Raw genomic sequence first — 8275 nt, 5'->3', positions numbered from 1 at the left:
CTCTGCCAAAAGCCAATTAAGTTAGAAACTTTGTTTCTTTTTCTGTCTGTTCAGTGCGGGACTTTCCAGTACAAATGAGGGACTGCGGGTGGAGCTGTCAAAAGAGGCACTGTCCCTCTAAAAATGGGAACGTTGGGAGGTATGTATAATGCTTGATTTTACCATACAGAGTATGTAGGCTGGAGTATGTATCCTGTTTTGATAATCATATATGAAGCTCTTTCTGGGGGTTGGCCTGGTGACTTCTACCTCGATTTGAAAGTGCCTGTTTTTGTTGGAATTGCTGCTAAGCCACGTTGAGGGAGTACCTCAACTTCTGTGCTCAGTATAAATAAATCACTTTTTTATCTAAATGTATGTGTGGTCATTTCAATCACTCGACAGAACCCAAAAGAACCCTTCTCAACACAATAACATTCACATTTTAATGATTCTTATGGCACAGGACATATTTTGCACTGATAATACATGTCATTACGAAGGACAAACTCTTTTGGCTATTCATAGGTCTTCTGTCATATACTAATTTCAATAAACTTAATATGAACACATGACTGTCTGGTTAAATGAGTCTATATGGAATTATAAAGCTTGTACACAAAACTCAGGGAATGAATTAAAGGGAATTAGTTAGAGAAACTTGACCCAAGGATCAGTTGTAGTTGAAAATAATCACTTGCATCTCATCTAATTGGCTTGGGTGCAAGAGATGTACTAGAAGAGAAAGAATGCATTAGTTCAGTTTTGGAGATAGATGTGTTACATGTGTAATAGAAACGCACTCTCCATAAAAAGCTGAAAGACACAGGAGATGAAAGAGACAGTGATGATAGTGGGAGATCTTTATGTCAGCAGCAGAATGCTAGCAATGAAAGCTTTAGCATTTGTTTGCTAAGAGAAGACGTGTGAAGAGAAGAGGGCCCAAGATTTGCAGGACAACAATAGAAATGAAATGAAAGCGAGAGAGAGAGAGAGCAAAGAAGTGGGAAGAACCTTAGAAATGAAACCAGAAGAAAGACACAACAAAAAAAGAAGGTCTTGTGTCCAAGAGTTGTTGATATGACATGGGGAAGGGAAATTGTATCTGGGTTACTTACATTGTTTCCAAATGCACAAAAATGTTTCCAAATTAGCAGCGGATACTGTTGCATATGTCACTTCCAGGGGTTAAAAGTGTTGCTCATGGAAACAAAAGTGATTTTAATACTGCCACTCATTTCAGAAAACATCCTCTCTTTTTTTCAGGTAATGGCTGAAATTTCTAACAATTTATCCAGAACATTTAAAGGGCAAGTAACATGTAAATGTACATGAGTAATTACCTGCCTTCACTGTTATCGCTCATTATACAGAGAGCAGCACTACTCTGTAAACACCCCATATGCCCCCCATGCCCCACCCTGGACACAATCAGACCGGATTATTTTCAAAATGCTCTTTGATCAAGGCTTGTCCTATAGTGATGGTGAGTGTGTAGGAGAATGTCTAACCAACCCTGGAGGATATAGGAAGTAAGTCAGACATGGCTGTTTGTAAGCTATTGTCCTTTAAAGCATCTGGCCTTCAGATGGAAAATTATAATTGCTTTTTACTGCTGATGAAAATAAAGTGCATGCAGCATACAAAGCAAAGAAGAAAAAAAATAACTGTTTGTAATATATGTAATTTGCATGACAGTTAAAACAAGTCCTTTTTGGAAAAATTCATTTACTTGAATTTTGAAATTTTATAGCCAAGTCTCAGTCTTTTTAACAATTCCACCTGCAAAAAGGTTTATATGGGAACTGGGGCGGGTCCCTTCGGCCAGGTTGAATAGTTATATTGACTCCCGATCCCTCAATTGATATTTTTAACAATTTCACAATACTTTTTGGCAGAGATGCTAGCTGCAGTATCTTTATAACAGATCTTTCAGAACACAGTGGGTCAGTTCCCACTATGAAACCCCATCAATGTAAGACTTGCAGCCTAATTGGACTAATTAAAGTCATACATGGTTTTGGACCACTTTCCCCCTGGGGTATTGACCCCCCTGAGGTATTGACCTTTTTTTCCCCAACCCCAGTTAGGGGTTCACAGTAAGTCACATTGAATGTCAGTTAAGATGCAATGTAGGAGTAAAGATGGCTCAAGTGAGAGATACATTTGTCAAAATAACTCATGTACTGCATTGATGTATTGAGAGATTACCTGTTTTAAGTCATAACACATGCATTATTTTACCTTTAGTGAATAGACTCATTAGATTGCTGCAACTTTTCCAATGAAATGTTTGATTATTTTCCATGGAATTCCTGCTGCCACAAATATCGTCTAAGACACCCAAAGCAGCCCAAATCCTCCATTACCTGTTCTTTTCTATCTGATTTAGGTAACATTTGTCTGGCATTTTTTTTAGTGAAATTTTAAGGCAAAACTTTGTATGCAGAGAACATTCCTTGTGTTCATATTTACAGTTATACACGAGTGAGACCTGTCATGCTGCTTGCTAAAGCTAAGGTTACTGTCAACACATTCCTGACAAATATGCTTTTCTAATGTTTAGAGGAAAGCCAGGTGAAAAATACATAATATGAACTAATTAATGCTTCTGAAAATAACAAATTTTAATTACTTGCGTTGCTTATTAAAATAAGGTTGCTCCCGTGCCTAAAAAAAAAAATTTCTTTCAAAATGTATTGCCATGCAATGATTATGATTCTACCCAGTGGTGGAATTTCTAGGGGGACTGAAGGTGCGATTGCAACCCCCATGGGGCCTGCACAGAGGTGCTGTGAACTGTGCTGGCTGGCATTTGCAACGGGAGGGGGTACTGACTCAAGGTTTTGCACCCTGGCCTGTAATAAATTCATTACTACGGATTATTCCTTTTTCTAACCTGTAACAAGTACAGGTATGGGATCTGTTATCCAGAATGCTGGGGACCTGGGGTTTTCCAAATAAAGGATCTTTCTGTACATTGGATTTTCATACCTTAAGTCTAGTAAACAATCATTTAAACATATGCATGGGGCACATTTACTTACCTCGAGTGAAGGATTAGAATGAAAAAAATGTCGAATTTCAAAGTTTTTCTGTACATTGGATTTTCATACCTTAAGTCTAGTAAACAATCATTTAAACATATGCATGGGGCACATTTACTTACCTCGAGTGAAGGATTAGAATGAAAAAAATGTCGAATTTCAAAGTTTTTTTTTTGGCTACTTCGACCATCGAATTGGCTGCTTCGACCTTCGACTACGACTTCGACTTTGAATCGAACGATTCGAACTAAAAGTCGTTAGACTGTTCGACCATTCAATAGTTGAAGTACTGTCTCTTTAAAAAAAACTTCGACCACCTACTTCACCACCTAAAACCTACCGAGCACCAATGTTAGCCTTTGGGGACCTTCCCCATAGGCTTTCTAAGTAATTTCTGATTGAAGGAAAATGGATCGATGGATTAAAATCCTTCGAATCGTTTGAAGGATTTAATCATTCGATGGAACGATTTTTCCTTCGATCGTTCGATTGAACTAAATGTGGTAAATCCTTCGACTTCGATATTCGAAGGATTTTACTTTGATGGTCGAATATCGAGGGTTAATTAACCCTCGGTATTCGACCCATAGTAAATGTGCCCCTAAATAACCCCAATAGGCTAGTTTTGCTTCCTATGAGAATTAATTATATCTTAGTTTTAATAAAGTATAAGCTACTGTTATTGCTATTATTGCAGAGAAAAATAAATCATTTTAAAATATGTTAATTATTTGGATGAAATTGAATCTATGGGAAATGGCCTTCCCGTTATTTGGAGCTTTCTATATAACGGGTTTCTGGATAACGAATCCTGTACATTTATTCCACTTTTCATAGCCTATAGCAAGGGTTGATAGCCAGAATTGTATTAGTTACTATGTGTCATTAGAGCTGAAGCAACTTTGCATCTGTTATTGCATTAGGTTACATTTTATTTTACCTTGACAGACAAAACTGTATGGCAGCTCCATTCTTGTTACTGAAAAAAATCTGCTTTGTACAAATAGTTTAGTGAATATACAAATGTCCTCATTAATAAAGGGGAGATTGTTCATTAACTTTTCTCCTAACAACAGTGCAGTAGCTTCTGGACTTTTGGGGTAGAAACCTTCAATTTGTGGCCCAGCACTTGGTGCGAGTCCCCCTTCTTTACTTGAGGATGCACTTAATGAAAGAGAAAAGTGTTTAAATGTTGCCAGTATATAGGTTATATTTATAATGTGTCAGTAAGCAGTAATCCTGAGTGCCAAATATAGTTATTAAAACTGGGCAGAGAAACGAGTGTAAGAAAAGAAGGGCAGAGATGATTCCATTAGATATCATGTAGTTGGATAGTAAGGATTAGTGTCTGCCAGTGGATGTAAATGATCATTTTACACCTGCTTTGTGCTGGAGCTCGGAGCTGAAGGTTGGACAGCTCTACCTAATCATGTGCAATCCAATTTCTGGTGCCTCAGGCACAGAGAGATAAATGGGCTCATTTATCAAGCCAGGGAAAAAGTGAAAACCGCTGCAAAAATGTCATTTTTTAAAACTAGCTGCCATATTCGTAATAAAAGTTGTTTGCTTGTCTCTCTGCCATCAGCTAGTTTTGCACTTTGTGTACACCTTTGTGCACACCCGTTCTTTCTGCAGATATCGGAGGAGAGATTCTCTTTCCCTAATTTAAAAATGTTGGTAAATTATGCATTTTCAGTGGTTTGAAAATGATTTATTAAAGTAACTGCTATTGAAAGCAGCATCTGTCTCTTGTTATTCCCAGCACTGCTGGTTTGACTACTGCCACATTGAAACAGATACCAGCTACAGTAGATCTTACAGATCTGTAAAGTTTGCAGGTGATTGTGGGAAATTGTGGGAGTCTTGGAAGCTACAGAAAGGGACAGACAAATACTCATTTAAGTTGCAATTACATTTACAATAACCATTGACTGTATTTTTTGTAATATTGTTTTTTTTTTTGTGGCAGTAAACAACACACTAGTGCTGTGAGTCAATGACAGATTTGACATGCTGTTACTGGCTGATTCCAGCATGTGTCAATAATTTCTATGGTTTGAACAAGATTGAGGCCAATACCTTGTCTGCTGCAAATGGGGGTTCCCAATCTTTATTCCATGGTGCTCATGACACTTCACAGTGATCAAACTTTTCGGGACCGCATGGCCCTTTCTCAGTGACCATGCGGTCCCGAAACGTTTGATCACTGTGAAGTGTCATGAGCACCATGCAATAAAGATTGGGAACCCCCCATTTGCAGCAGACAAGGTATTGACGTCAATCTTTTTCAAATTGTATATTACTGGCGAGTGGCTAGGCCAGGGCTTCTACCTAATCCCCTAATTGGACTTTCATTTGCAAGTAGTTTCTATGGCACTACTGACAAACTACTGATTGGTTGCAGAATAAAAAATATAAGGTTGAGGAAGCACATTATGGGGTTATTTACTAAACTTAAGTTTATGTCAGCTTTTTATCAAAGTCAACCAAACTCCCATCCACTAATTGAACTCATTTATCAATAAATCATCTGGAAAAAGTCCGAGTGAAAAAAACATTGCAAAAAAATCTAGCTTCAGTTCGAATTGTATGATTGACATTATGAAAACTCAAATTTATGGAATTATCAAACTAAAATCCAGACTTTATAGGATTATCCAGTGCAGAACAGGATATCAAGAAACAACTGTCATTGACTTCTACATGACCTCGACAGGTTTGAGATGGAGTATTTTCAGATTTCGATTTTTAGCAGCTTTGGGGTATAATAAATCTCTAAAAATGTGAGTTTTTTTTTCCCTCTAAAAATGTGATTTAAAAACTCGACCAGATAAATTTGAGTTTTAATAAATGGGCCCCTAAGTAACCCACGTAATAAAACATAATTATTTAGATTCATGTTTATATCAATGACAGTTTCCATTTAAAAGGGCACTGGAAACCCTTGTTCAACTTGTGTAATTGAATAGAGTGCTCCCTGAACATAGTTTTTACCTATTGTTTTAATCATGAAAAATCTGTTAGTTGTTATTACTTGAGCTAAACAGGGAAACTGAAGTTACTCCATGTTTGGTCCTTGCGAGGTAGATAATTCCATTCTCAATGCATAGATAATCCCCCTGCACCCCCTGGGTTCCTGCTAACAACACAGCCACAACAAAACAGAAAGGGAGGGCCGTATTATTGCAGTGGTGGATTAATAACATGTGAGGCCCCTAGGCTATATCCACAGCACCCAACTGGACCCAGATGCACATATAAAATAAATATTAAAAGAAAATAGTAATTGAAAAATGCTAGATGGGCCACTGATCACACTGGGCACCAAGGCAATAGGCTAGTGGAGCTTGTGCATAAATCTGCCCCTGGGGGGTTGTACACTGGTAATCTAATAATATACCTCACAAGGACCAAACATGGTGTGGCATCAATTTCCCTCTTTGCCCTAACCAAAAAAATCGTTTTAAACAAATGGGTATAGTGCCCCTTTAAATGTGGCAGGAGAGGGAATTGTGGCAGCCACTTGGTTAACTCCAGATACAAGTAAAAGCACACAGAAAGTTATAAGAGCAATGACAAGTGGAGTGGTTTTGAAATTTGGTAGCTCAGTAGCTAATGCAAAATGCTAATGCTAATGCCTGAAATTCCTAAGAATTATCTGACGTCATTGCCACCTGTCAGGCATCATCATCTACACTAAGGGGCAGATTTAAGTAAAAAAACTAAAATTTTGAGCTATTTTTGGGTACTTCGATTAGGGAATAGTCCAAATTCGATTTGAATTTGAAAAAAAATCAAAAATTCGAATATCTAAATTTATCATGTACTCTCTCTTTAAAACTTCGACTTTGACCATTTGCCATCTAAAACCTGCCAAATTGCTGTTTTAGCCCATGGGGGACCTCTTAGAACCTATAAGGAGTCAATTGGTGGATTTTGAAAAAGTTTTTTTTTTTGAAAATACGGATTCGGATTTGGTCTTAGTTCGATTCGAACAATCGAATACAGCCTATTCAACTGCAAAAAACCTTTTTTTTTATTTTTATAAATTTCAGTTGGTTTTTATTTTAATTTCAAAGTTTTGGGTGTTCAAAAAAACTCCTAAATAACTAACTAACTAACTAACTCACACTAAAGCTGGCCATAGACGCAAAGATCTGATCGTATGAATCGAGGATTCGTACGATTTTCGGACCGTGTGTGGAGAGTCCCGACATTTTTCGTCCAGCGGAGATCGGTCGTTTGGTCGATCGGACAGGTTAAAAGATTTCTGTCGGCTGCCGATAATATCTCTGCGTGTATTGCCGATCGTACGATTTTCAGTGGGAGACTGTCACTAGCTTTGGTTGGACATAGATATCGTACGATTGCTGTCAGGGGCAGAACATTGCTGATATGTTCTTTAACTAATCTGACTGGTAAGACTTTGATCTGAATGGTTAGTGACGGGTCAGGAGATGGGAAAGTCCGATCGTACGATGATTCGTACGATCGGATCTTTGCATCTATGGCCAGCTTAACTGCTATGTTTCCAAGCAACAATCACTTGACACGCTCTAGCAGTAGTGCTTTCAGGCAATCTGACTCAATCAGGCAGCGGGTGACTATTTTGGCCCTTTTTGCCTTGAGCCCTGGATGCTAGTAAAATCCACAAGCACCCTACGGGCTATGGCACACTAGGAGATTAGTAAATATCATGCAAATAGCTAATATAAGTAATTCAAAAACCAACTGGATTTGCTGAGTAATTATTGAAGACACTACAATGTGCCATTGTGATTGGATTAGTGGAAGAGTTTATATGCCGAGAACTTCCCACACCAGTCAGTTCAACTGAAGAAGCTGCTCGGATGAGTAGTGAAACGTCTTCAATAATTTCAATTTCTTAGCAAGTCCAGTTGTTTTATAATTACTTATATTAGATATACCATGACCTGGATGAATGAAAATCTTCAAAGTCATATCTTGCAAATGTTTTCCCATTGGCAATAATGCAATTTGCCAGTGAGAAAACTCATGTGTCTCTTTGGTTTTCCAACTTCGGAAACTTCCGGGTGACTTTGGAAAAAGGAAAATGTTTTCCCAACACAATATACATTATTGACTGTGGGAAAGCATTTGCAGGATGTTAATCGCCTGCGATAGAGGAGGTTTATCATGGGCGGATAATCTCCTAGTGTGTCATAAGCCTAAACCTTTGCCCTAGGAGTCCTAGACTTAAGGCTAATGCCACATGAGGCTGTCATCAG

Source organism: Xenopus laevis, chromosome 7L (assembly GCF_017654675.1).
Source record: "Xenopus laevis strain J_2021 chromosome 7L, Xenopus_laevis_v10.1, whole genome shotgun sequence".
Classification (NCBI taxonomy): Eukaryota; Metazoa; Chordata; class Amphibia; order Anura; family Pipidae; genus Xenopus; species Xenopus laevis.
Note: the sequence above shows the minus strand (reverse complement) of the source record.